The sequence below is a fragment of the Brachionichthys hirsutus genome, chromosome 21, assembly GCF_040956055.1.
Source record: "Brachionichthys hirsutus isolate HB-005 chromosome 21, CSIRO-AGI_Bhir_v1, whole genome shotgun sequence".
Taxonomy (NCBI): domain Eukaryota; kingdom Metazoa; phylum Chordata; class Actinopteri; order Lophiiformes; family Brachionichthyidae; genus Brachionichthys; species Brachionichthys hirsutus.
The window spans coordinates 9,636,020-9,661,796 of NC_090917.1; the positions used below are offsets into that span (position 1 = coordinate 9,636,020).

Below are 25,777 nucleotides of genomic sequence, written 5' to 3' on the forward strand. Positions count from 1 at the left end.
TGTTCCACCACTAATCCAGGCCTGTGTCACGAAGGCAACAGGATGAGCAGGTATTTCCAGACTTCCCTTGCCAAAGACACCTCCTCCAGTGGATTCCCAAGGCATTGCCCGGTCAGCCGAGAGACAAAGTCTCTCCACTGTGTCCTCCGTCTTCCCAAGGCATCCTCCTGGTGGACCATGCCCGGACCACCATCCAATGGAGGTGTCCAGGAGGCATCTGAACGAGGTGTAGTAGCAGCATAGTACCAATACAGCATCAGTTTCCGCTGCCAGAGAAGCAAATCACGTATAAGCACTCCAAAACCACGCAGTCTTCAACTGATCACATCTCATGATGCACATTGAGACACACTGAAGGTTTCACTTGATGAGGTTAGCTTTGGCATTGTGTCCAGAATGTGAGACAAACAAAGTCTTCCGACACTCTGAAGTCCGAGAATGTGTCACATAAAGGTAGTTTATTCGGTGTCGAGTTGCCATCAGTTGAACACCTTTCACGAGGATCAAGTTTGCGTTGGCTGGGAATTGAACCCAGGTCTCCCGCATGGCAGGCGAGAATTCTACCACTGAACCACCAATGCTTAAAAGACCAGACAAAATGATGGAATCAGAACGGGATCTAGAACAATCTGTTATTACATAGTCATGGACGTTTTGCATGGAAATTCATGGTCTGCAGAGCATGACATCGTTGGACTTTTGTCATCACCTGACTAGACCTGGCTCCAAAATATTTATATGTGAACTCTTCAGTAAAATGTTCTGACAGTGAAATAAAGAAAGACTAAAGATTTTGTGAAATGACTTTCCCTGAGTAAAGTTAAAGATGTCAGAAGTGGGATTTGAACCCACGCCTCCAGAGGAGACTGCGACCTTAACGCAGCGCCTTAGACCGCTCGGCCACCCTGACTACCCGGCGAGGATCTTCACAAAACTCAAGGCAACCCACATCGATCGATTGTCACCATAAATGTAAGCAATCAAGCCGAAACGCAGGTCAACAGTTGGAAATCAAATTATGGCATCATAGTACCACTATCCACCCATGTTCCACCACTAATCCAGGCCTGTGTCACAAAGGCAACAGAATGAGCAGGTATTTCCAGACTTCCCTTGCCAAAGACACCTCCTCCAGTGGATTCCCAAGGCATTGCCCGGTCAGCCGAGAGACAAAGTCTCTCCAGTGTGTCCTCCGTCTTCCCAAGGCATCCTCCTGGTGGACCATGCCCGGACCACCATCCAATGGAGGTGTCCAGGAGGCATCTGAACGAGGTGTAGTAGCAGCATAGTACCAATACAGCATCAGTTTCCGCTGCCAGAGAAGCAAATCACGTATAAGCACTCCAAAACCACGCAGTCTTCAACTGATCACATCTCATGATGCACATTGAGACACACTGAAGGTTTCACTTGATGAGGTTAGCTTTGGCATTGTGTCCAGAATGTGAGACAAACAAAGTCTTCCGACACTCTGAAGTCCGAGAATGTGTCACATAAAGGTAGTTTATTCGGTGTCGAGTTGCCATCAGTTGAACACCTTTCACGAGGATCAAGTTTGCGTTGGCTGGGAATTGAACCCAGGTCTCCCGCATGGCAGGCGAGAATTCTACCACTGAACCACCAATGCTTAAAAGACCAGACAAAATGATGGAATCAGAACGGGATCTAGAACAATCTGTTATTACATAGTCATGGACGTTTTGCATGGAAATTCATGGTCTGCAGAGCATGACATCGTTGGACTTTTGTCATCACCTGACTAGACCTGGCTCCAAAATATTTATATGTGAACTCTTCAGTAAAATGTTCTGACAGTGAAATAAAGAAAGACTAAAGATTTTGTGAAATGACTTTCCCTGAGTAAAGTTAAAGATGTCAGAAGTGGGATTTGAACCCACGCCTCCAGAGGAGACTGCGACCTTAACGCAGCGCCTTAGACCGCTCGGCCACCCTGACTACCCGGTGAGGATCTTCACAAAACTCAAGGCAACCCACATCGATCGATTGTCACCATAAATGTAAGCAATCAAGCCGAAACGCAGGTCAACAGTTGGAAATCAAATTATGGCATCATAGTACCACTATCCACCCATGTTCCACCACTAATCCAGGCCTGTGTCACAAAGGCAACAGAATGAGCAGGTATTTCCAGACTTCCCTTGCCAAAGACACCTCCTCCAGTGGATTCCCAAGGCATTGCCCGGTCAGCCGAGAGACAAAGTCTCTCCAGTGTGTCCTCCGTCTTCCCAAGGCATCCTCCTGGTGGACCATGCCCGGACCACCATCCAATGGAGGTGTCCAGGAGGCATCTGAACGAGGTGTAGTAGCAGCATAGTACCAATACAGCATCAGTTTCCGCTGCCAGAGAAGCAAATCACGTATAAGCACTCCAAAACCACGCAGTCTTCAACTGATCACATCTCATGATGCACATTGAGACACACTGAAGGTTTCACTTGATGAGGTTAGCTTTGGCATTGTGTCCAGAATGTGAGACAAACAAAGTCTTCCGACACTCTGAAGTCCGAGAATGTGTCACATAAAGGTAGTTTATTCGGTGTCGAGTTGCCATCAGTTGAACACCTTTCACGAGGATCAAGTTTGCGTTGGCTGGGAATTGAACCCAGGTCTCCCGCATGGCAGGCGAGAATTCTACCACTGAACCACCAATGCTTAAAAGGCCAGACAAAATGATGGAATCAGAACGGGATCTAGAACAATCTGTTATTACATAGTCATGGACGTTTTGCATGGAAATTCATGGTCTGCAGAGCATGACATCGTTGGACTTTTGTCATCACCTGACTAGACCTGGCTCCAAAATATTTATATGTGAACTCTTCAGTAAAATGTTCTGACAGTGAAATAAAGGACGACTAAAGATTTTGTGAAATGACTTTCCCTGAGTAAAGTTAAGGCTGTCAGAAGTGGGATTTGAACCCACGCCTCTAGAGGAGACTGCGACCTGAACGCAGCGCCTTAGACCGCTCGGCCATCCTGACTGACCAGTGGAGATTTTCACAAAACTCAAGGCAACCCACATCGATCGATTGTCACCATAAATGTAAGCAATCAAGCCGAAACGCAGGTCAACAGTTGGAAATCAAATTATGGCATCATAGTACCACTATCCACCCATGTTCCACCACTAATCCAGGCCTGTGTCACGAAGGCAACAGGATGAGCAGGTATTTCCAGACTTCCCTTGCCAAAGACACCTCCTCCAGTGGATTCCCAAGGCATTGCCCGGTCAGCCGAGAGACAAAGTCTCTCCAGTGTGTCCTCCGTCTTCCCAAGGCATCCTCCTGGTGGACCATGCCCGGACCACCATCCAATGGAGGTGTCCAGGAGGCATCTGAACGAGGTGTAGTAGCAGCATAGTACCAATACAGCATCAGTTTCCGCTGCCAGAGAAGCAAATCACGTATAAGCACTCCAAAACCACGCAGTCTTCAACTGATCACATCGAGACACACTGAAGGTTTCACTTGATGAGGTTAGCTTTGGCATTGTGTCCAGAATGTGAGACAAACAAAGTCTTCCGACACTCTGAAGTCCGAGAATGTGGTAGTTTATTCGGTGTCGAGTTGCCATCAGTTGAACACCTTTCACGAGGATCAAGTTTGCGTTGGCTGGGAATTGAACCCAGGTCTCCCGCATGGCAGGCGAGAATTCTACCACTGAACCACCAATGCTTAAAAGACCAGACAAAATGATGGAATCAGAACGGGATCTAGAACAATCTGTTATTACATAGTCATGGACGTTTTGCATGGAAATTCATGGTCTGCAGAGCATGACATCGTTGGACTTTTGTCATCACCTGACTAGACCTGGCTCCAAAATATTTATATGTGAACTCTTCAGTAAAATGTTCTGACAGTGAAATAAAGAAAGACTAAAGATTTTGTGAAATGACTTTCCCTGAGTAAAGTTAAAGATGTCAGAAGTGGGATTTGAACCCACGCCTCCAGAGGAGACTGCGACCTTAACGCAGCGCCTTAGACCGCTCGGCCATCCTGACTACCCGGTGAAGATCTTCACAAAACTCAAGGCAACCCACATCGATCGATTGTCACCATAAATGTAAGCAATCAAGCCGAAACGCAGGTCAACAGTTGGAAATCAAATTATGGCATCATAGTACCACTATCCACCCATGTTCCACCACTAATCCAGGCCTGTGTCACGAAGGCAACAGAATGAGCAGGTATTTCCAGACTTCCCTTGCCAAAGACACCTCCTCCAGTGGATTCCCAAGGCATTGCCCGGTCAGCCGAGAGACAAAGTCTCTCCAGTGTGTCCTCCGTCTTCCCAATGCATCCTCCTGGTGGACCATGCCCGGACCACCATCCAATGGAGGTGTCCAGGAGGCATCCGAACGAGGTGTAGTAGCAGCATAGTACCAATACAGCATCAGTTTCCGCTGCCAGAGAAGCAAATCACGTATAAGCACTCCAAAACCACGCAGTCTTCAACTGATCACATCTCATGATGCACATTGAGGCACACTGAAGGTTTCACTTGATGAGGTTAGCTTTGGCATTGTGTCCAGAATGTGAGACAAACAAAGTCTTCCGACACTCTGAAGTCCGAGAATGTGTCACATAAAGTTAGTTTATTCGGTGTCAAGTTGCCATCAGTTGAACACCTTTCACGAGAATCAAGTTTGCGTTGGCTGGGAATTGAACCCAGGTCTCCCGCATGGCAGGCAAGAATTCTACCACTGAACCACCAATGCTTAAAAGACCGGACAAAATGATGGAATCAGAACGGGATCTAGAACAATCTGTTATTACATAGTCATGGACGCTTTGCATGGAAATTCATGGTCTGCAGAGCATGACATCGTTGGACTTTTGTCATCACCTGACTAGACCTGGCTCCAAAATATTTATATGTGAACTCTTCAGTAAAATGTTCTGACAGTGAAATAAAGAAAGACTAAAGATTTTGTGAAATGACTTTCCCTGAGTAAAGTTAAAGATGTCAGAAGTGGGATTTGAACCCACGCCTCCAGAGGAGACTGCGACCTTAACGCAGCGCCTTAGACCGCTCGGCCATCCTGACTACCCGGTGAAGATCTTCACAAAACTCAAGGCAACCCACATCGATCGATTGTCACCATAAATGTAAGCAATCAAGCCGAAACGCAGGTCAACAGTTGGAAATCAAATTATGGCATCATAGTACCACTATCCACCCATGTTCCACCACTAATCCAGGCCTGTGTCACGAAGGCAACAGAATGAGCAGGTATTTCCAGACTTCCCTTGCCAAAGACACCTCCTCCAGTGGATTCCCAAGGCATTGCCCGGTCAGCCGAGAGACAAAGTCTCTCCAGTGTGTCCTCCGTCTTCCCAATGCATCCTCCTGGTGGACCATGCCCGGACCACCATCCAATGGAGGTGTCCAGGAGGCATCTGAACGAGGTGTAGTAGCAGCATAGTACCAATACAGCATCAGTTTCCGCTGCCAGAGAAGCAAATCACGTATAAGCACTCCAAAACCACGCAGTCTTCAACTGATCACATCTCATGATGCACATTGAGGCACACTGAAGGTTTCACTTGATGAGGTTAGCTTTGGCATTGTGTCCAGAATGTGAGACAAACAAAGTCTTCCGACACTCTGAAGTCCGAGAATGTGTCACATAAAGTTAGTTTATTCGGTGTCGAGTTGCCATCAGTTGAACACCTTTCACGAGAATCAAGTTTGCGTTGGCTGGGAATTGAACCCAGGTCTCCCGCATGGCAGGCGAGAATTCTACCACTGAACCACCAATGCTTAAAAGACCAGACAAAATGATGGAATCAGAACGGGATCTAGAACAATCTGTTATTACATAGTCATGGACGCTTTGCATGGAAATTCATGGTCTGCAGAGCATGACATCGTTGGACTTTTGTCATCACCTGACTAGACCTGGCTCCAAAATATTTATATGTGAACTCTTCAGTAAAATGTTCTGACAGTGAAATAAAGGACGACTAAAGATTTTGTGAAATGACTTTCCCTGAGTAAAGTTAAAGCTGTCAGAAGTGGGATTCAAACCCACGCCTCCAGAGGAGACTGCGACCTGAACGCAGCGCCTTAGACCGCTCGGCCATCCTGACTGACCAGTGGAGATTTTCACAAAACTCAAGGCAACCCACATCGATCGATTGTCACCATAAATGTAAGCAATCAAGCCGAAACGCAGGTCAACAGTTGGAAATCAAATTATGGCATCATAGTACCACTATCCACCCATGTTCCACCACTAATCCAGGCCTGTGTCACGAAGGCAACAGAATGAGCAGGTATTTCCAGACTTCCCTTGCCAAAGACACCTCCTCCAGTGGATTCCCAAGGCATTGCCCGGTCAGCCGAGAGACAAAGTCTCTCCAGTGTGTCCTCCGTCTTCCCAAGGCATCCTCCTGGTGGACCATGCCCGGACCACCATCCAATGGAGGTGTCCAGGAGGCATCTGAACGAGGTGTAGTAGCAGCATAGTACCAATACAGCATCAGTTTCCGCTGCCAGAGAAGCAAATCACGTATAAGCACTCCAAAACCACGCAGTCTTCAACTGATCACATCTCATGATGCACATTGAGACACACTGAAGGTTTCACTTGATGAGGTTAGCTTTGGCATTGTGTCCAGAATGTGAGACAAACAAAGTCTTCCGACACTCTGAAGTCCGAGAATGTGTCACATAAAGGTAGTTTATTCGGTGTCTAGCTGCCATCAGTCGAACACCTTTCACGAGAACCAAGTTTGCGTTGGCTGGGAGTTGAACCCAGGTCTCCCGCATGGCAGGCGAGAATTCTACCACCAAACCACCAATGCTTAAAAGACCGGACAAAATGATGGAATCAGAACGGGATCTAGAACAATCTGTTATTACATAGTCATGGACGCTTTGCATGGAAATTCATGGTCTGCAGAGCATGACATCGTTGGACTTTTGTCATCCCCTGACTAGACCTGGCTCCAAAATATTTATATGTGAACTCTTCAGTAAAATGTTCTGACAGTGAAATAAAGAAAGACTAAAGATTTTGTGAAATGACTTTCCCTGAGTAAAGTTAAAGATGTCAGAAGTGGGATTTGAACCCACGCCTCCAGAGGAGACTGCGACCTGAACGCAGCTCCTTAGACCGCTCGGCCATTCTGACTACCCGGTGAAGGTCTTCACAAAACTCAAGGCAACCCACATCGATCGATTGTCACCATAAATGTAAGCAATCAAGCCGAAACGCAGGTCAACAGTTGGAAATCAAATTATGGCATCATAGTACCACTATCCACCCATGTTTCACCACTAATCCAGACCCGTGTCACGAAGGCAACAGAATGAGCAGGTATTTCCAGACTTCCCTTGCCAAAGACACCTCCTCCAGTGGATTCCCAAGGCATTGCCCGGTCAGCCGAGAGACAAAGTCTCTCCAGTGTGTCCTCCGTCTTCCCAATGCATCCTCCTGGTGGACCATGCCCGGACCACCATCCAACGGAGGTGTCCAGGAGGCATCTGAACGAGGTGTAGTAGCAGCATAGTACCAATACAGCATCAGTTTCCGCTGCCAGAGAAGCAAATCACGTATAAGCACTCCAAAACCACGCAGTCTTCAACTGATCACATCTCATGATGCACATTGAGGCACACTGAAGGTTTCACTTGATGAGGTTAGCTTTGGCATTGTGTCCAGAATGTGAGACAAACAAAGTCTTCCGACACTCTGAAGTCCGAGAATGTGTCACGTAAAGTTAGTTTATTCAGTGTCGAGCTGCCGTTTGTCGAACACCTCTCACAAGGAGCAAGTTTGCGTTGGCTGGGAATTGAACCCAGGTCTCCCGCATGGCAGGCGAGAATTCTACCACCGACACCACCAACGCTTAAGAGACTAGACAAAATGATGGAATCAGAACGGGATCTAAAACATTTTGTTATTACATAGTCATGGACGTTTTGCATGGAAATTCATGGTCTGCAGAGCATGACATCGTTGGACTTTTGTCATCCCCTGACTAGACCTGGCTCCAAAATATTTATATGTGAACTCTTCAGTAAAATGTTCTGACAGTGAAATAAAGGACGACTAAAGATTTTGTGAAATGACTTTCCCTGAGTAAAGTTAAAGCTGTCAGAAGTGGGATTTGAACCCACGCCTCCAGAGGAGGCTGCGACCTGAAAGCAGCGCCTTAGACCGCTCGGCCATCCTGACTGACCGGTGGAGATTTTCACAAAACTCAAGGCAACCCACATCGATCGATTGTCACCATAAATGTAAGCAATCAAGCCGAAACGCAGGTCAACAGTTGGAATCAAATTATGGCATCATAGTACCACTATCCATCCATGTTCCACCACTAATCCAGGCCAATGTCACGAAGGCAACAGGATGAGCAGGTATTTCCAGACTTCCCTTGCCAAAGACACCTCCTCCAGTGGATTCCCAAGGCATTGCCCGGTCAGCCGAGAGACAAAGTCTCTCCAGTGTGTCCTCCGTCTTCCCAATGCATCCTCCTGGTGGACCATGCCCGGACCACCATCCAATGGAGGTGTCCAGGAGGCATCCGAACGAGGTGTAGTAGCAGCATAGTACCAATACAGCATCAGTTTCCGCTGCCAGAGAAGCAAATCACGTATAAGCACTCCAAAACCACGCAGTCTTCAACTGATCACATCTCATGATGCACATTGAGGCACACTGAAGGTTTCACTTGATGAGGTTAGCTTTGGCATTGTGTCCGGAATGTGAGACAAACAAAGTCTTCCGACACTCTGAAGTCCGAGAATGTGTCACATAAAGTTAGTTTATTCGGTGTCGAGTTGCCATCAGTTGAACACCTTTCACGAGGATCAAGTTTGCGTTGGCTGGGAATTGAACCCACGTCTCCCGCATGGCAGGCGAGAATTCTACCACTGAACCACCAATGCTTAAAAGACCAGACAAAATGATGGAATCAGAACGGGATCTAGAACAATCTGTTATTACATAGTCATGGACGTTTTGCATGGAAATTCATGGTCTGCAGAGCATGACATCGTTGGACTTTTGTCATCCCCTGACTAGACCTGGCTCCAAAATAAATATATGTGAACTCTTCAGTAAAATGTTCTGACGGTGAAATAAAGAAAGACTAAAGATTTTGTTAAATGACTTCACCTGAGTCAAGTTAAAGCTGTCGGAAGTGGGATTTGAACCCACGCCTCCAGAGGAGACTGCGACCTTAACGCAGAGTGGGGACATTTCCGTACAGTGACTGAGACACAGCCCTCAAAGAGACTGACTTATTTTCTGGCGTGAGACTTTTTGTAGCCTTTTTCTCGTCCCTTCTCTGTCCCATTAGACTCTGACCTTCCTACTAATTCGGACACCGATAGAATCTGTTGACTTTATAGATACATAATGCTGCTTCTTTTAGCAGCAGAGAATAGAACGTGGCCATTATTCTGTAGCTCTGTTAGAACTGGAATGAAAGTCGTGACTTTCCATGCAGTTGGACAACTTCCCTGTCTTGAACGTTTTTTTCAGCCTTGCTTTTTCTAAAGCCGTGAACCGCCTGCCCTCCATCAGAAGCTCATGTAGGGAATGTGTAGAATACAGGACATCCTGCTGATTAGAACGTGTGCTGAATTTGACCCTGAGTACGGAAACTCCTCCACAGGAGTAATACAATATTTTGACCTCACCTGCACGCTGCTAAGCTCCTAAAACCTGCAGGACATTTCAAGGAGCCAGCAGGCAGGACTGTAGTTGCTACAGTTCAGCCCATCTCTGTGCTTTAGTGGAGACGTCATATTAATAATAATAATACATTTTATTTAAAAGGTGCCTTTCTCGGCACTCAAGGACACAGATATTTATGAAACAGCATGACGGGGTTTAACCCTGTCAGGTCCACGGTGAACAGAACTTCTAGGATCTGCTTCAGTGAATGTCGGAGTTTGGAAAATTCACCAAAACAATTCATCAACGTGAGCGAAGGTTTACTTTGACAACAAATTACAAGAAAAACAAATCTGAAGGAGAGATTTCACCATTTAGGCTATTTTCTCTTGCTGCTCATGGACAAATAGGAGCGATTTTTATAGAACACACAGGAACCGATTTCATGCCAGCGTCTTAAAACGGAGAGAAAACCATAATCACTGAGAGAAATGGAGCGTTTAATCACTGAACGTATACTATGAACTGAAAATCAATAGAACCATCATGAAAACAACATAAACATGTCAATGACTGTCTGTCAGTCCGAATGCTGACGCCTAAAGGTTTAAATTGTGATCAGTGTTGTCCCCGCACAGCTAACTAAGAGAATGAGGACATTCTCGTTTCAACTTCAATCTGTCATAATTCAGCTGATGAAGATTTAAAGCTACAAGTAACTGTCGTATTTTCACATCACAGCTGGTCAGCATCACGTTTCTGCCATCAAGTCCGTATGATGGGATGTAATGGGCCCAGAGAGAGAGAGAGAGGGAGGGGGGGAGAGGGACAAACAGAGGGAGAGAGAGAACAAGACTTCAGGAAGAGAGAGAGATTACTGACATATATTTATAACATGAATAACCAGATAAAGAGGGAGGAGCTCGGTGTGTCATGATGTTAAGCCACCAATGCTGCCTAATGACAGCATATTGATTATATTGATTACTGTATCGATTAGTTATAAGCTTTGTTAAAAAGGAAAGTCTTCAAGCTACTCTTGAACATAGAGATGGTGTCTGTCTCACGAACCAATCAGGGAGCTGATTCCACAATAAAGGAGCTTGATAACTGAAAGCTCCGCCCCCCTGTCTGCTCTTGGAAATTTTTGGAACCACGAGCAGGCCAGCGTTTTGGGACCGCGGGGTCCTAGTGGGGCAATACGGGATAATCATCTCTGTAAGGTAAGGAGGGGCCTGGCCGGTGAGGGCTTTAAAAGTAAGTAGAAGGATTTTATATTCAATCCGTTCCCTAACAGGAAGCAGAGACTCCAGAACAGGGGAAATGTGTTCTCTCAGTCTGGTTCCCGTCAAAATACGAGCTGCTGCGTTCTGGATCAGAACACGAGCTGCTGCGTTCTGGATCAGAACACGAGCTGCTGCATTCTGGATTAGCTGGAGATGTTTAATAGACCTTTTTGGGCAGCCGGACAGTAAGGAGTTGCAGTAGGCCAGTCTGGAAGTCACAAAAGCATGGACTATTTGTTCTGCATCTTTTCGGGTTAGTAGGTGCCTCACCTTTGAAATATTCCGAAGATGAAAGAACGCAGTCCTTGAAATATGCTTTATCTGGAACTGAAAGGACAGGTCCTGATCAAAGATTACCCCCAGATTCTTGGCAGTGGTGCTGGTGGACACTGAGACGCCATCTAGTTCAACTACAACACTAGAACAAGCATTTCTGAGATGCTTTGGCCCAAGAACCAGAACCTCAGTTTTATTTAGATTTACCGTATTGGCCCGAATATAACACGATGTTTTTTGCATTGAAATTAGGCTGAAAAAGTCGGGTCGTGTTATATTCGCGGTCTAGACATTATACCCATTCTGAACGCTAGATGGCGCCAGATATCGTTACAACGAATGGTGAACTGAACTCCCCAGGCTAAAGCAAACGCCTATCATTATTTTATTGCGATGTTTTTCCTTATTCTTATGTTGTGAGATGTGTCTGTGTGGATGTGTGTGTGTGTGTGTGTGTGTGCGCACGCGCGTCCAGCTGGGGCGTGTCCCGCCTGAGCGAGCGAGTGTGTGAGAGAGAAAGAGAGAGAGCGCAACTAGGAGACAGAGATATGCGAGCAATAGGAGGAAACTGAGTTTTGTTTAACAGTGCAAGTAAAATAAAGCAGCTTCAGTGATTCAGCACGTCTGGCCGGCGTCCATCTTGTGTTGCTGCGCTTCAGCCTTCGTCCCCAGCGTGGTCTGGAAGTTAACCCCTGAGGCGCTGGAGAACAACGATCTCCCCAGTTAGACTTCACTTTGATGGTTCATGCAGTTATTGCAATTTTGTTGTTTTATCACAGTAGATTGGTTTATTTACATTTTAAAAACCAGAAGCCATTCATTTACAAATGTGATTGCGCTTTAGTTCACATATTTAAATGTTCAGATATTAAGATGTGAGACAGTTTTTGCATGATTTGAATGTGGCAAAATAACATGCTTTTTCTCTCGAATTTATTGTTATAATCATTCGTTTCAGATGTACTGTAATTATTTTTTGTACAAAAACTGAAATTGGTGTTCAAAAAGTATTTTCTCAAACTTGAGTCTTGAAAAAGAGGGTGTCGTATTATATCCGGGGTCGTGTTATATTCGGGCCAATACGGTAATAACAGGAAGTTCTCGGTCATCCAGGAGTTAATGTCCTTAAGGCACGTCTGAAGTCTAACCAACTGATCGACTTTGTCTGGCTGAACTGACAGGTATACTTGTGTATCGTCCGCATAGCAGTGGAAATTTATGCTATGTTTCTTAATAATGTTACCTAAGGGAAGCATATACAGCGTGAACAGAATAGGTCCAAGCACTGAACCCTGTGGAACTCCATATTTAACTTCAGTGTACGTAGAAGATTTATCATGAACACGTACAAACTGAAATCTATCGGATAAATATGATCTAAACCAGTTCAATGCAGATCCTCTAACACCAACAGATTGTTCCAGCCTCTGTAACAGAATCTGATGATCTATTGTGTCAAAGGCTGCACTGAGATCTAATAAAATAAGCACGGAGACAAGTCCATTATCAGACGCTATTAAAGGTCATTGGTGACTTTAACTAATGCTGTCTCTGTGCTATGATGAGCTCTGAAACCCGACTGGAAAACCTCAAATAACTGATTGTCTTGTAAGAATTCACACAGCTGACTGGAAACTGCTTTCTCTAGAAGCTTTGACAGGAATGGAAGGTTTGAAATTGGCCGATAGTTAGCCGAGACATCAGGATCCAATGTTGGTTTTAAGGCAGACGTTAATGAATGACGTCCCTAATAGATTCGATTTTGGTACTGAAGAAGTTCATGAAATCTTCACTACTGAGACCTGTCGGAACAGAAGGGTCAACAGAGCTGGAGCTTTGTGTTAGCCTAGCTACGGTGTCAGAGAGAAACCTTGGATTAGATTTGTTCTCTTCTATTAGAGATGAGTAATATGCTGCTCTAGCTTTGTGTTAGCCTAGCTACGGTGTCAGAGAGAAACCTTGGATTAGATTTGTTCTCTTCTATTAGAGATGAGTAATATGCTGCTCTAGCTTTGTGTTAGCCTAGCTACGGTGTCAGAGAGAAACCTTGGATTAGATTTGTTCTCTTCTATTAGCGATGAGTAATATGCTGCTCTAGCTTTGTGTTAGCCTAGCTACGGTGTCAGAGAGAAACCTTGGATTAGATTTGTTCTCTTCTAATAGAGATGAGTAATATGCTGCTCTAGCTTTGTGTTAGCCTAGCTACGGTGTCAGAGAGAAACCTTGGATTAGATTTGTTCTCTTCTAATAGAGATGAGTAATATGCTGCTCTAGCTTTGTGTTAGCCTAGCTACGGTGTCAGAGAGAAACCTTGGATTAGATTTGTTCTCTTCTATTAGAGATGAGTAATATGCTGCTCTAGCTTTGTGTTAGCCTAGCTACGGTGTCAGAGAGAAACCTTGGATTAGATTTGTTCTCTTCTATTAGAGATGAGTAATATGCTGCTCTAGCTTTGTGTTAGCCTAGCTACGGTGTCAGAGAGAAACCTTGGATTAGATTTGTTCTCTTCTAATAGAGATGAGTAATATGCTGCTCTAGCTTTGTGTTAGCCTAGCTACGGTGTCAGAGAGAAACCTTGGATTAGATTTGTTCTCTTCTATTAGAGATGAGTAATATGCTGCTCTAGCTTTGTGTTAGCCTAGCTACGGTGTCAGAGAGAAACCTTGGATTAGATTTGTTCTCTTCTAATAGAGATGAGTAATATGCTGCTCTAGCTTTGTGTTAGCCTAGCTACGGTGTCAGAGAGAAACCTTGGATTAGATTTGTTCTCTTCTATTAGCGATGAGTAATATGCTGCTCTAGCTTTGTGTTAGCCTAGCTACGGTGTCAGAGAGAAACCTTGGATTAGATTTGTTCTCTTCTAATAGAGATGAGTAATATGCTGCTCTAGCTTTGTGTTAGCCTAGCTACGGTGTCAGAGAGAAACCTTGGATTAGATTTGTTCTCTTCTAATAGAGATGAGTAATATGCTGCTCTAGCTTTGTGTTAGCCTAGCTACGGTGTCAGAGAGAAACCTTGGATTAGATTTGTTCTCTTCTATTAGAGATGAGTAATATGCTGCTCTAGCTTTGTGTTAGCCTAGCTACGGTGTCAGAGAGAAACCTTGGATTAGATTTGTTATCTTCTATTAGAGATGAGTAATATGCTGCTCTAGCTTTGTGTTAGCCTAGCTACGGTGTCAGAGAGAAACCTTGGATTAGATTTGTTATCTTCTATTAGAGATGAGTAATATGCTGCTCTAGCTTTGTGTTAGCCTAGCTACGGTGTCAAAGATAAACCTTGGATTAAAGTTGTTCTCTTCTATTAGATGAGTAATATGCTGCTCTAGCTTTGTGTTAGTCTAGCTACGGTGTCAGAGAGAAACCTTGGATTAGATTTGTTCTCTTCTATTAGAGATGAGTAATATGCTGCTCTAGCTTTGTGTTAGCCTAGCTACGGTGTCAGAGAGAAACCTTGGATTAGATTTGTTATCTTCTATTAGAGATGAGTAATATGCTCCTCTTGCCTTGCGGAGCGTCTTCCTGTACATTTTCAGGCTGTTTTTCCAGATTAAACAAGACTCCTCCAATTTAGTGGAGCTCCACCTTCTCTCCAGTCCCTTCTGGCTGTTTGCTTTAACAATCTAATCTCAGAATTGAACCACGGAGCTTTCCTTTTTGGCTTTCGTTTTTTAATTCTTAAGGGGGCGATGGAGTCAAGCGTCGTGCGCATCAAGTCCCCAGCACCACCTACAAGATGATCTATGTGGGAGGGGCTAAAGTTACCACACGACTCCTCAGTAATGTTAAGGCTCGATAAAGAGTTTAATGCTGATGGGATCACTTCTTTGAATTTAGCAACAGCACCATCAGACAGACATCTAGTCAAGGCTGTTCTGTTTGATGGAACGTAGTCCAATAATACAAACGTAAAAGTGATGAACTTGTGGTCTGATAAAAAAGGGTTCAGTGGAAATACGATTAATTGATCAATATCAATACCATACGTGAGAACCAGATCCAAGGTATGATTAAAGCTGTGGGTGGGTTCGTTCACTATCTGGGAGAAGCCAATTGAGTCCAGTAATGAGAGGAAGGCAGTAGCAAGGCAGTCGTCACTGAATCTACATGAATGTTAAAATCTCCCACAACAAGTATCTGTTCTGCTTTCAGAACTAAGCTTGTTAAACATTCAGAACATTCTGACATGAAATCAGAGTCTGGGCCTGGAGGGCGGTAAACTAGAACAATCAGGACTGGCTGGCTTGATTTCCATGTTGGGAGTGACAGACTAAGAATAAGACTCTCAAAGGAGGTATAGTTAATTTAGGTTTAGGGTTAATCTGGAGCTCAGAGTTATAGATGGCTCCAACTCCACCTCCTCGGCCGGCGTCTCCAGAAATGTGAGAGTTAACATAACTGGGAGGCGTGGCTTCATTTCAACTGAAATAATCTTCAGGACCCAGCCAGGTTTCTGTCAAACAGAAAATATCTACATGCTGATCTGAGATCAGATCATTTATTAAAAATGCCTTCGACACCAAAGAGCGAATATTCAAAAGTCCACATTTAATGGTTTTACTATTATTAATTTCTGTGGCAGCAGTTTTTATTTTTATAAGGTTTCCAGGAGTAACACGTCTCCTGTACAATTTAACAACCTTAGGGGGTCGGGGAACAGACACCATCTCTATAGACACCATCTCTATGGGGTTCTGTGTGGGGTTCTGGATGGGGTTCTGGGTGGGTGACTGATCCAGAGGACGCTCAGAGATGGGTGTAGGACTACATCTCTGACTCCTGGTCCCGACTCTGGATTGTCAGGGTTTTGGTTGTCTAACAAACTCGGTCAGATTGCTAGAAATGAGAGCTGCGCCACCAAACGTAGGATGGACACCGTCTCTCCTAATAAGACCAGGTTTTCCCCAGAATGTCTGCCAGTTATTTACGAAGCCCACGTTGTTTTCCGGACACCACCTAGACAGCCAGCGGTTGAATGACGACATGCGGCTAAACATATCGTCACCCGTCAGATTGGGGAGGGGGCCAGAGAAAACTACGGAGTCCGATATAGTCCTAGCAAAGCTACACATCCAGCTACATATAGCGCTCAGGATCAGCACTGGACAAATGGAGTAGTTACATTTATTTTGCATTAAATTACATTACATTTAGTTACATTTTTACTGTGTTACGTTTACATTTGGCCTTTGGAGGGCAAACATAATGCTAATGTGGCCCTTGGAGAAAATGAGTTTGATACCGCTGCTCTAAGCCCTGAGCTGTCATTACATTTCATAAACAGAGCACCACTCAGTCAGACATTAGGCGTGTGCTGTGGCATCGTCTGGATCTGGATGTGGATCAGCCAGAACTTCTTTTACTGAGATTCTCTTACAAAGCAGGACGTTTTTTAGCGAGCGGCCTGCGTGGCAGGAGACGGGCCATCTTGACATGGATCTGCTTTGACTGTCAAAACCAATATCCTCGGTGCCTTGCCATTTCTTTTCATTCCAAGGTCAAGCTGATGACAGTCGGGAAATTTGCTTTTTTGAGAAAAAAGGGAAAGAAAAATAAAGTCGGGTAATTTGCATGGCTCAGGAAACAAGGGAGATGCACGTGCATCATTCGTGCATCATGGGAGTTCGTGCTCCCTTCAGATACATCTGTCGATCATGCAGACTAATGCAAAGACATGAGACACAAGCTCTGATAATGCGCCTGTCTGTCCGTGAATCTGATTGGCTGCCGCGTGTTACGGGAGACTTACAGTGTCCCAGCACACGGATTGTTCTCATCACAGTGTCTTTGTGCTTTGGTAATAGTCTCTTTAGTTGCAGCGACAGGGAGCAGCGCTACTGCCTACACACATACAGGAAGATGTTCGGGACGCTGTAATGTCCTTGAACAGATCACATTAACGCCGCTGCCTTGGGGAGGTTTTATCAGAGACACGACAATAGAGGGTCCAGCGAATAACAAAAGGAGGGCCTCAGTGTGAGCGCCGTTGCTGTCCAAACACACAAACTCCCTGAGCAGACCCTCGGACAAATGTGAGCAACATCATAACAAAGTGCACAAAAGTATACAGCAAGGAAATGTGTTAACTGTGGATGATGAGTATATATTTACCCTCGCCGAAGAGGAGGCGAGGGTATTGCAATTGGGTGCGTTTGTTTGTCTGTTTGTCTGTCTGTCTGTTTGTTTGTCTGTCCGAGCGCATAACTCAAAAACTAGTAACCCAATCGACTTGAAATCTTTACACAAGCAAGGTTCTGTCCGTGGCTCGGTCCTCCCCGAGAATGGCGTTGATCCGGATCTGGATCCAGATTCTAGAATAATTTTTACATCTGGAATTGTGCCTGTGCTGTAAACTGCCACTTTAAGAGGGAGGGAAACGAATGGCATGATGGGAAAAAGAGTCCAGAAGGAGTCTTGTAGTACGTTCCGGAGCAGCAAGCTAGAGCAGGTTTGGCCCCTCTGATCCGGAAGCCCTGTTTACTGTCTCACAAGATCCAATAGTCTATTGGAGGCGGAGTCTGCAATCTCTGATTGTCGTTTTCTAGTTTATGTGTTGTTATATTGTCTCCACCGTCTAGTACTACACTTCATGTAGCGTTATCACCAGCATGGGGGCGCCTAGATGACGTTGTTGTACCGCTGCTGTACAACGTTCTAGTACTTATACACATTTAATATTATTTCTATGCCAATGATCTACAGAGGGCGGTATTGTAATTAGTCAGCTACATTTATCTAGCAGCTAAAATTACATAAGAAAAAATATGATAGTTTAAAAAAAATAAAAATATGATGCTACATATGTTTTCATGTTATAATAATACTAATATAATAATAGTGATCGTGGTTCGCCGTCTCATTCGAACACCCCCCGGATCACTTCACACAGACCTTGTCATTTTGTCTGCCTTGATGTTTCTCCTCTCCATTTGACACTTGACATTTAGGAACAAAATACTTCACATATGTCTTTATTTTTTAATACCATTTTCATTGCACTTTTTTACTTTTGCAATATTTCCTTTCTTAGCCGTCTTTGTTTTCTCTCTCTGCACAGGAAGCTAAAATGAACTTGTCTAAAAGCAGTAAAGTGCTGCTTTCACATTGAGGGATGTGAACCATCAAGACTTTTGACTTGTAAAGGACACATTACTGATAGTCGTGGTAATACTACTGTGAATAGTAGTACTTGGTGAAATGCCTGAGTACTTGTCCACCACTATATGGCAGTGGCAGCAGTGGGGAAGATCGTTATCAGCCTACCTCATAACACATTGGTGGCGTAGTGGTTAGCGCTGTCTTAAGTTGAATTAAAGTAGAATTAAAGTAGTCTCGAGAATGGAAATGAAACTTGTACCTGTGTCTTTATGAGTACACAAACTATACTACTCAGAGTAATCCTTCAAAGGTCCTTGCTGCAGCGGCTCGGCGCTGATGGGGTTAATCTGAGCCCGAGGCCTTCGCTGCATGTCATCCCTCATCTATTATTTAGCTTATGTCATTCATTCATTCATTCACTCGTGTATCAGTAACTGGGTCGCAGGTCGTGCTGGAGCCTGTCCCAACAGTCTACACGCGAGAGCAGGGTGCACCCTGGACAAGCCGCCAGCTTATCACAAGCAAGAAGGCAAGAGAGAGAAGAAGCCTTCCGTCAGTCTGCCAGTCCGGTGGAAGGGAGTGGGTGGGTTCAGGGCGGGGCTACGAGGCAGAGAACGCCCGATAAAGTCCGTGTTGAGGCGAGTCAGTTCCTCACTGCGCTGACCGTGACGTCAGCGCTGACATCACACCAACGAGTCCACTCCTTAAAACGCACATTGCAGGCGTGCGTCAGGGATGACATGAACAATGCGCTGAAGGAAACGAGGAATGCCACTGGGCATTGATCCAGCATTAGAGCAATCGTTAAAGATATTGACCCTGACCATCTCAGTGTTTCCCATGGATCAATGGTCAGCAGCATGACTGGCATGTTGTTATAGCAACAGCTTCAGTGTGAGGAATCCTTTCCTGACCTATTTCTGAGAGGACTGAACCGCATTCTGATTCGGTACGCCCACACTGCTCGCTAAATCCAGGTCTCTGTTATATCCTGCAGAGACAAAGGGTTAATTACAAAATATCACATTGAGAATCCAAGAATTTATTTCGGTGTTGTCCCTTTTCTATTTCCTTTTCTTGTGCATCTCATCTGATGGCTCGGTTTGGCTGGAGCACAAAATCCCTCGTCTGGAAAGTCCAGACAACTGGAAGCTGTTTTAAAAAGGAACCTGAGGAAAAGACAGGAGGCGGAGCTAGGAGTGGCGGAGATGAAGATGCTGAGGTCCTCCTCAGCCATGTTCATGTCACGGTAAAGTCATCCTGTGTCGCCAGCCGACCCGGATGCAGCAACACGACCAGGACCGGGTCGTTGGCTCCTCCTCCTCGCCCTGGCTAGTGTTTTTGCTGAAATGTGGTTGAGCACAATGAAAATAGTATTTCTTAACTTTATATAATTCTTGTTGACAAATTATCATCTGACATTGCAGCGTCACAATCTAGGTTTAATATCCGTCCTTATTCAAGCGCGTTTGCTTCTGATTTGCTGAAGGGCATTGATCCCATCCCCTCGGTCGCTGAAGCTGTGCTGCTTCAGCGCAGGTTAAAGCCCCCCCTCTGCTTAATAAGCCCCACCCTGTGGTACAAATCCAGATCTTCACAGAGTGTAAGAAACAAGCTGATGCATTGATGCCGCTGCTCCTTAACCCCCCCCCCCCCCACACACACACACACACACACACACACACACAATAATGACAGTAGCTTTGCGGCGAAACCAACTCCTGAGAACATGGCCGACGTCTCATTTCATTTATTGGACAGTTTTACTGTTCCCTGGCTGTTAGCATGATGCTCATTCTGTGAAGTTCAGAGACGTGTGATAAATCGGCCGCTAGTAGCTAACAAGATGCTACCTGCTGTCTTTCGGTTCTGACTCGGGTCCCATCGTTCCAATTGGGTTGCTTCTGGCTCGCAATCAAGCACATCGATCACAGCCATGATGCTGTGTTCACCCCGAGGCCAGTGATGTCATCACTCTGAGCTTTAATTCATGCGCCAGGTATTTGGCAGGGCACCTTTTCAGGGCAGCGGTAGCAGCCTGGCGAGAGGCGGAGCTTCCAGCTCAAATATAGCAACAAGAAAATCCCCTACGATGTTGCGTCCGGCGGTTTCCTTCTAATCTGCCTTTTCAGCTGTCATGGTTCCAGTCAGCTGATCCAGGAATGATGAAGACAGCGACGCACTCGGCTTGAGTGCGTTTCCCCAAATGGACTCAAATTGTTTGGCTTCTCGATCCTCCATGTTTGATACGTCTCCGTTTGTAAAACTGCATCAATTAAGAACTGAGCTTCACGCTACGCTAAATCCTCCCTTAACTCCCGCCCCACTGGCTTTTATTTTGCTTGTCTTGGCCTGACGAGATGTTTCCTGAAATGCCACTGTCTTCCTGTCCATGTCCGGGAGACACTCCAACAGCCTCGTTGAAATGCAGCATTCTGGCGCAGCCGTTTGTGGATCACCGTCAACACAAAGACAAACAGACGCTCCCAGCCCAACAATCCAAAGAATCTACGAGCACAGACATATTCAGAATACTAAAAGGGAACGTAGTCACTTTGTAGAACTACAAATGTTCCCTGAACCACTTCCTTGTAATGTGATTAGATGGTCGTTTTAAAGCAGCTGTTAAGCTGTCACGTTACAGAATCCTGCACAGGAGTCGTTTTCTTTCTCTCAGCAGCCAACTCTTCAGAGAATCACAGAGGAGAAGTGGCTCGTCTGCATTTGGTGCTGCAGCAGTGGGATTCAATGAAGCTCTGTGTTCGGGTCTTCTCTTAGAACCAAATGTGACTCTCGCCCAGCCTGCTGCCTCGGTGATATAATGGATGCATCACTCGAGCAGGATTTGCTGAGTGTTAGCTGCCGTTTGATTTACACCATTGATTTGTTCTCCTGATAGACATGCGCTCATTCACACATCACTGAGATGTAGTTAAGGTTAAGCTTAAATGTAAAAATGTGATCCAGAAGTAAAAGGTCTTGAGATTAGATTCTCCTCCATCTTTGATTGATCCTACAGCACCACGTTTTAATCCATGTCTTAAGCATGACGGTTCATATAGAGCAGCGGTCGGGAACCTTTTTGACTAAGAGAGCCACGAAAGCAAAATATTTGGACATTTATTTCAGTGAGAGCCATATAATATATTTTAAACGTGAATTCAACTAAATGTCAGTATAAGCGGTAAGCAGGTAATAAACTAGTATAATAAGCCTCTGAACGTTACGGACTAACGTGAGCGGACCCCAGAAAGCAGAGAACAGAGACGGTGCGATGGTTGAATTTATCATTTACACCTGGAGCTGCACACAGGACGAGGGGGGGCTGGAGCCCAACGTAATAATACACAGCCGAGAGAAAACCAAAAAGCAAGTGATGCCCTCTTGAAGCAAACGCAGGGCCCCGTCTTTTTCACACGTTTATTCCAAAAGAAGGTCCCAGGTAAGAATACATTAAAATAGTAGTAATCTGGAATTAAGGTAGAGCCAAACAAAGTCCACTCTGCCACCGTGCACACAGCTGGCCACGCCCACCCCTAATGGCGGGATGACGGCCTACTTTTAAAGCGGCAGCCCAGGCTCAGGGCGTAACCGTGACAGCGTGCTTCCGCTCTGTGATTTTCACAATAAAATGCAACACAAGCTCTACTAACAGACGGCGACCGGCTGGTGCCGCAAAGAAAACGGAACATAAGATCCAGCCACAAGTGAACAAGTTACTTACAACAAAAAACACGACACACGACCTGGACGCGCAAACCAGCTGCGGTCAGCACGGGCAAAGCGAGTAAAAAAAAAAAATAATAATTTTTTTTTTTTTTTTTTTTTTTTTTATCTGAGCACGAGCCATGTGCGATCATCAAAAGAGCCATATATGGCTTGCGAGCCATAGGTTCCCGACCCCTGATATAGAGCATCCACCGAGCCAACAACACTGGTGCACGGATTCTGTGTGAGAGATTCATGAAGTCCTAGAGCTGGTCTTCTGAATCCAACAAGTTCTCTGAGCTGAAACTAAAACTCTTTTAAACTCTGGGCTCCCCAGCCATGGCCGGTCGAGTCTTCAGATCAGCTCAGTCCCTGCTGCTGTTAACGCTGCAGCGAGATAGTCGAGTGTTGCTTCTCATTGTCGGCTCGACACATCACATCCTGCATCAGTCTACGCCGCCGGTGCCCAATACGGCGATCCTGATGCACTGGATAGCATCGGCCATGAGGGCAGCTCGCCTGGCATCAAACACAAATAGCTATTAGCTTTCCTCCATTCTCATTCTGGCATTTGCTGCTTGATTGACCGACAACACAGCCAGATCTCAAATCTACGGGGTCACCGTTACCGCTGGGTAAACTGTGCACTCTACTGCGCCAGCGAACCGGCTACCTTGTTAGCAAACCGACTACCTTGTTAGCAAACCGACTACCTTGTTAGCGAACCGACTACCTTGTTAGCGGCTTCTAAATTCTTTCTACTAAAGAAAGGGTCTCCAGCCTCATGCTGCAATAGATGACACGTGCACACCGCGCCCGTGAGCGCTGCACACAGCAGGACGAGAGACGCTTTAAGGGCGTCGCTTTCCTCCAGCCACTCTCTGCAATCCATTTCAGGAAGATGTTGAAGTGGATTCACTCAAATCACAAATTGCAGCTCTGCTTCATCTGAACGCGTCTGGAGAGGAGGAGGAGACTTTGTCCCCCCCACCCCACCCCCCCGCCTGACATTGACTTCATGGGCTGTTCTGGAACCTGCTTGCTGAGGAAACGTACCCAAACATGAGGGAAGTGGATGGATGGTGTTAGATATTTGAGTTCTGCAGCACGCTCACAATACACAGGTTGCACAAACACTCTTAGTTTCTTTATCTCTACATACTTTGTAATAATCACACACATAGATTAATCACATATAGAGCATCACATATTGTAACTGATACACGATGGGAATAAGTCAGGGCCCTAACGGCCCATCCCAGGAGGAGGGTGTAAGCACCCCCTGGGAGGAGGGTGTTTTCACGCCCACTATAAAGATCACTGCCGTAGAACATTCGGGACTCTTCTACAGAGCCCCCCCCCCCCCCCCCCCCCCCCGTCTGTAGGAGAGCCCAGCGCTGTGTTTCCTTACCAGCTTTGTACTTGCTGAAAACATTCAGTAAACTTGATTTGTTTTATAATCCTGACTCATTATTGAATAAACACCTCCAACATGAGATATAATAAAAGAACCGGGGAAAAAGGAGAAATCTAACATCGGGAAGTGATTCCCTCTCACCATGATGAATCTTGTCTGATGGACAGACTGCTCAAGTCCTCATTGTGTAGCAGACCGGAGCCGCCGAGCTGAAAGGTGCCACGCCCGAGCTGCAAGCCACACAGGCCTGCTTCCACCCATCAACACCGTCTTTCACTGCGGCCCTCCAGATGCACCGCTTTGTCTCTGACAGGCCTTTAGGAGCGACATGATGCTAATGCAGAGGTGCATTCCACTGCTACGATCGATGCATTCGCATGAATTATTACCGTTTCCTCGCCTGAACTCTCTCAGCCTGTTCAGTGGCACCTAGAGAAGATGGCCTCGTTGTAACTTTGTGCTTTCACGTTGTAAATGTCTCTATAACTGGAGTAGCTGCTTGTAAAGGGCTAATTTGCTCTATCGAACTGTGTTCCCGTGTAATGATGATGCTTCCTGTGTTTTCTCATTATCAGCATGCTGCTGATGTTTCTATTAGTGCACCTGCCCACGACCAGCAGGTCCAAGTCAGAGAGCCAACATCCTCGTTTAGATCTTGTCTACGGTCGCCAAGCTATTACCGCTAATGTGTTAGCGCACTGTGATCATCAGTATCCGTTAAAGGACGGCCAGCGTGGAATGCAATCCGCTCTTCCAGCTCCATGACTCCTGGAAGCGTCCCGGACAGATTAAGAGCATATTTGGGCTGCTTGAACAGCGTGAGGTGTGTTAAAGGTTAGAAGCGGGGCGGGGGATGATGAGGCTCAAAGTCGCACTGAACAGAAGAAGTAAATCACGGCGAGCAAAAAGAGAATCAACTCGACTTGCTGAAGGTCGGTTGAAGGTCACCGCTCCGCCAGGAGGCGTCTTCAGCCTTTGATTTAGTTTCTCTCTTCCACCTGAATGACCGAGAACCCAAAAGGAAGAAGTGTTGAGCCCTGCCTGGATGAGCAGGCCTGAATCCAGCTGTCCTGGGTGTCATTTAAAGAGGTACCGATTCATGGAGTGGATTCTTCTGTTTGTTTGTTGGCCCTGACTTTCCACACATGCATTGATGTGGTGGGGAAACGCTTCTGGAAGGATTTGCAGCGTTCCTGTCCTTTCTGTCACTTCTATCCTCCTTAATTCTGTGCTTCTATGCTCAACATAATGAGTCAGTCCCGCCAGCTCGGACCGTTTCATTCCCATTTTCTGTCTGTGTTGTGTGGATCGAATCTTTTTTGTCTCAAAAATCCCATTTCAAAATGACTGCAAGTAAATGAATAATGTGTAGAAGGAACATCCAGCGTAGCGGTTTGGCTCATTGATATCTGGTTCGTATATATCGTAGCCTCATAGCATAATTAGCCATTCGTTGGGCTATGATTGTGATCATGTTCCTGTTTTCCGAAAACATTGAAATGTTTCTGTTCTTCGGCTGCCGATATGATTTTCTTGTTTTTGGGCTGAAGAGCAGATCTGAAGTGATGGAGACACCCAACAAAGGGAAGGGTCAGGGTCAGGGTCAGGGTCAGGATGCAAATGTTCTCCTCCATTCATGAGCGCTCCATGACGCGATGGGAAGCCTCATATTCCGGGTGATGAGAGGGACTCGACATTCGGAAGGGGAGATCCTGTAATCCTGATAAATGCTGTTTGCTCATGACGTTGTCATTTTTCTCACAGCTGCCTGTTACACACATTTGTAATTACTGTAACTATATTATCAGAAATGGAGCACACATTTCAGTGATTTTCAGCTAAGCATTAAGAAACATGGAAACCTGCAGCCTGTTTATTAAACGGATTTCAGCAACAATAAGGAAGCAGACCGGAATGTGTGTTACCTTTCCACAAGCAGGGCAAATGAAGTGCGGCGCTTACGTTCATTTATTCCTCCACTTCTATTTCCTCCATTCATCCATTCATCTTCTTGACCACTGTCTTATCCAGGTGTGGGATTGTCTGGAGCCTATCCCAGCAGTCTCCAGGCGAGAGGCAGGGGACACCCTGGACAAGCCGCCAGTTCATCGCAGAGACAAACACACCTACGCACCTACGCACAATTTAGCCTCACCAATTCACCTACGCTGCATGTTTTTGCTTGGGAGGTAGTCGGAGAACCCGGAGAGAACCACGCAGACACGGGGAGAACATACCAACTCCACGCAGAAAGGAACCGAACCCGGTGCCTTGATGCTGTGAGGCAACAGCGCTACCCGCTGTGCCACTGTGCTGACCCTCTAGCTTGTTGACA

General features: G+C 45.7%; 1 protein-coding gene and 13 non-coding genes across 14 annotated transcripts in view; 1 reads left to right on the forward strand and 13 right to left on the reverse strand.

Moving 5' to 3' along the window:
• Nucleotides 1-25,777, forward strand: part of ca10a (carbonic anhydrase Xa) — a 137,447-nt gene that overhangs the window by 90,502 nt on the left and 21,168 nt on the right. The window lies entirely within an intron of this gene.
• Nucleotides 511-581, reverse strand: trnag-gcc (transfer RNA glycine (anticodon GCC)). The gene has a single exon. It is a non-coding gene; the product is annotated as a tRNA-Gly (tRNA).
• Nucleotides 828-910, reverse strand: trnal-aag (transfer RNA leucine (anticodon AAG)). The gene has a single exon. It is a non-coding gene; the product is annotated as a tRNA-Leu (tRNA).
• Nucleotides 1,557-1,627, reverse strand: trnag-gcc (transfer RNA glycine (anticodon GCC)). Its single transcript has one exon. It is a non-coding gene; the product is annotated as a tRNA-Gly (tRNA).
• Nucleotides 1,874-1,956, reverse strand: trnal-aag (transfer RNA leucine (anticodon AAG)). The gene has a single exon. It is a non-coding gene; the product is annotated as a tRNA-Leu (tRNA).
• On the reverse strand, nt 2,603-2,673 carry trnag-gcc (transfer RNA glycine (anticodon GCC)). Its single transcript has one exon. It is a non-coding gene; the product is annotated as a tRNA-Gly (tRNA).
• Nucleotides 2,920-3,002, reverse strand: trnal-cag (transfer RNA leucine (anticodon CAG)). Its single transcript has one exon. It is a non-coding gene; the product is annotated as a tRNA-Leu (tRNA).
• trnag-gcc (transfer RNA glycine (anticodon GCC)) lies at nt 3,625-3,695 on the reverse strand. Its single transcript has one exon. It is a non-coding gene; the product is annotated as a tRNA-Gly (tRNA).
• trnal-aag (transfer RNA leucine (anticodon AAG)) lies at nt 3,942-4,024 on the reverse strand. Its single transcript has one exon. It is a non-coding gene; the product is annotated as a tRNA-Leu (tRNA).
• On the reverse strand, nt 4,988-5,070 carry trnal-aag (transfer RNA leucine (anticodon AAG)). The gene has a single exon. It is a non-coding gene; the product is annotated as a tRNA-Leu (tRNA).
• Nucleotides 5,717-5,787, reverse strand: trnag-gcc (transfer RNA glycine (anticodon GCC)). The gene has a single exon. It is a non-coding gene; the product is annotated as a tRNA-Gly (tRNA).
• trnal-cag (transfer RNA leucine (anticodon CAG)) lies at nt 6,034-6,116 on the reverse strand. Its single transcript has one exon. It is a non-coding gene; the product is annotated as a tRNA-Leu (tRNA).
• trnal-cag (transfer RNA leucine (anticodon CAG)) lies at nt 7,080-7,162 on the reverse strand. The gene has a single exon. It is a non-coding gene; the product is annotated as a tRNA-Leu (tRNA).
• trnal-cag (transfer RNA leucine (anticodon CAG)) lies at nt 8,127-8,209 on the reverse strand. The gene has a single exon. It is a non-coding gene; the product is annotated as a tRNA-Leu (tRNA).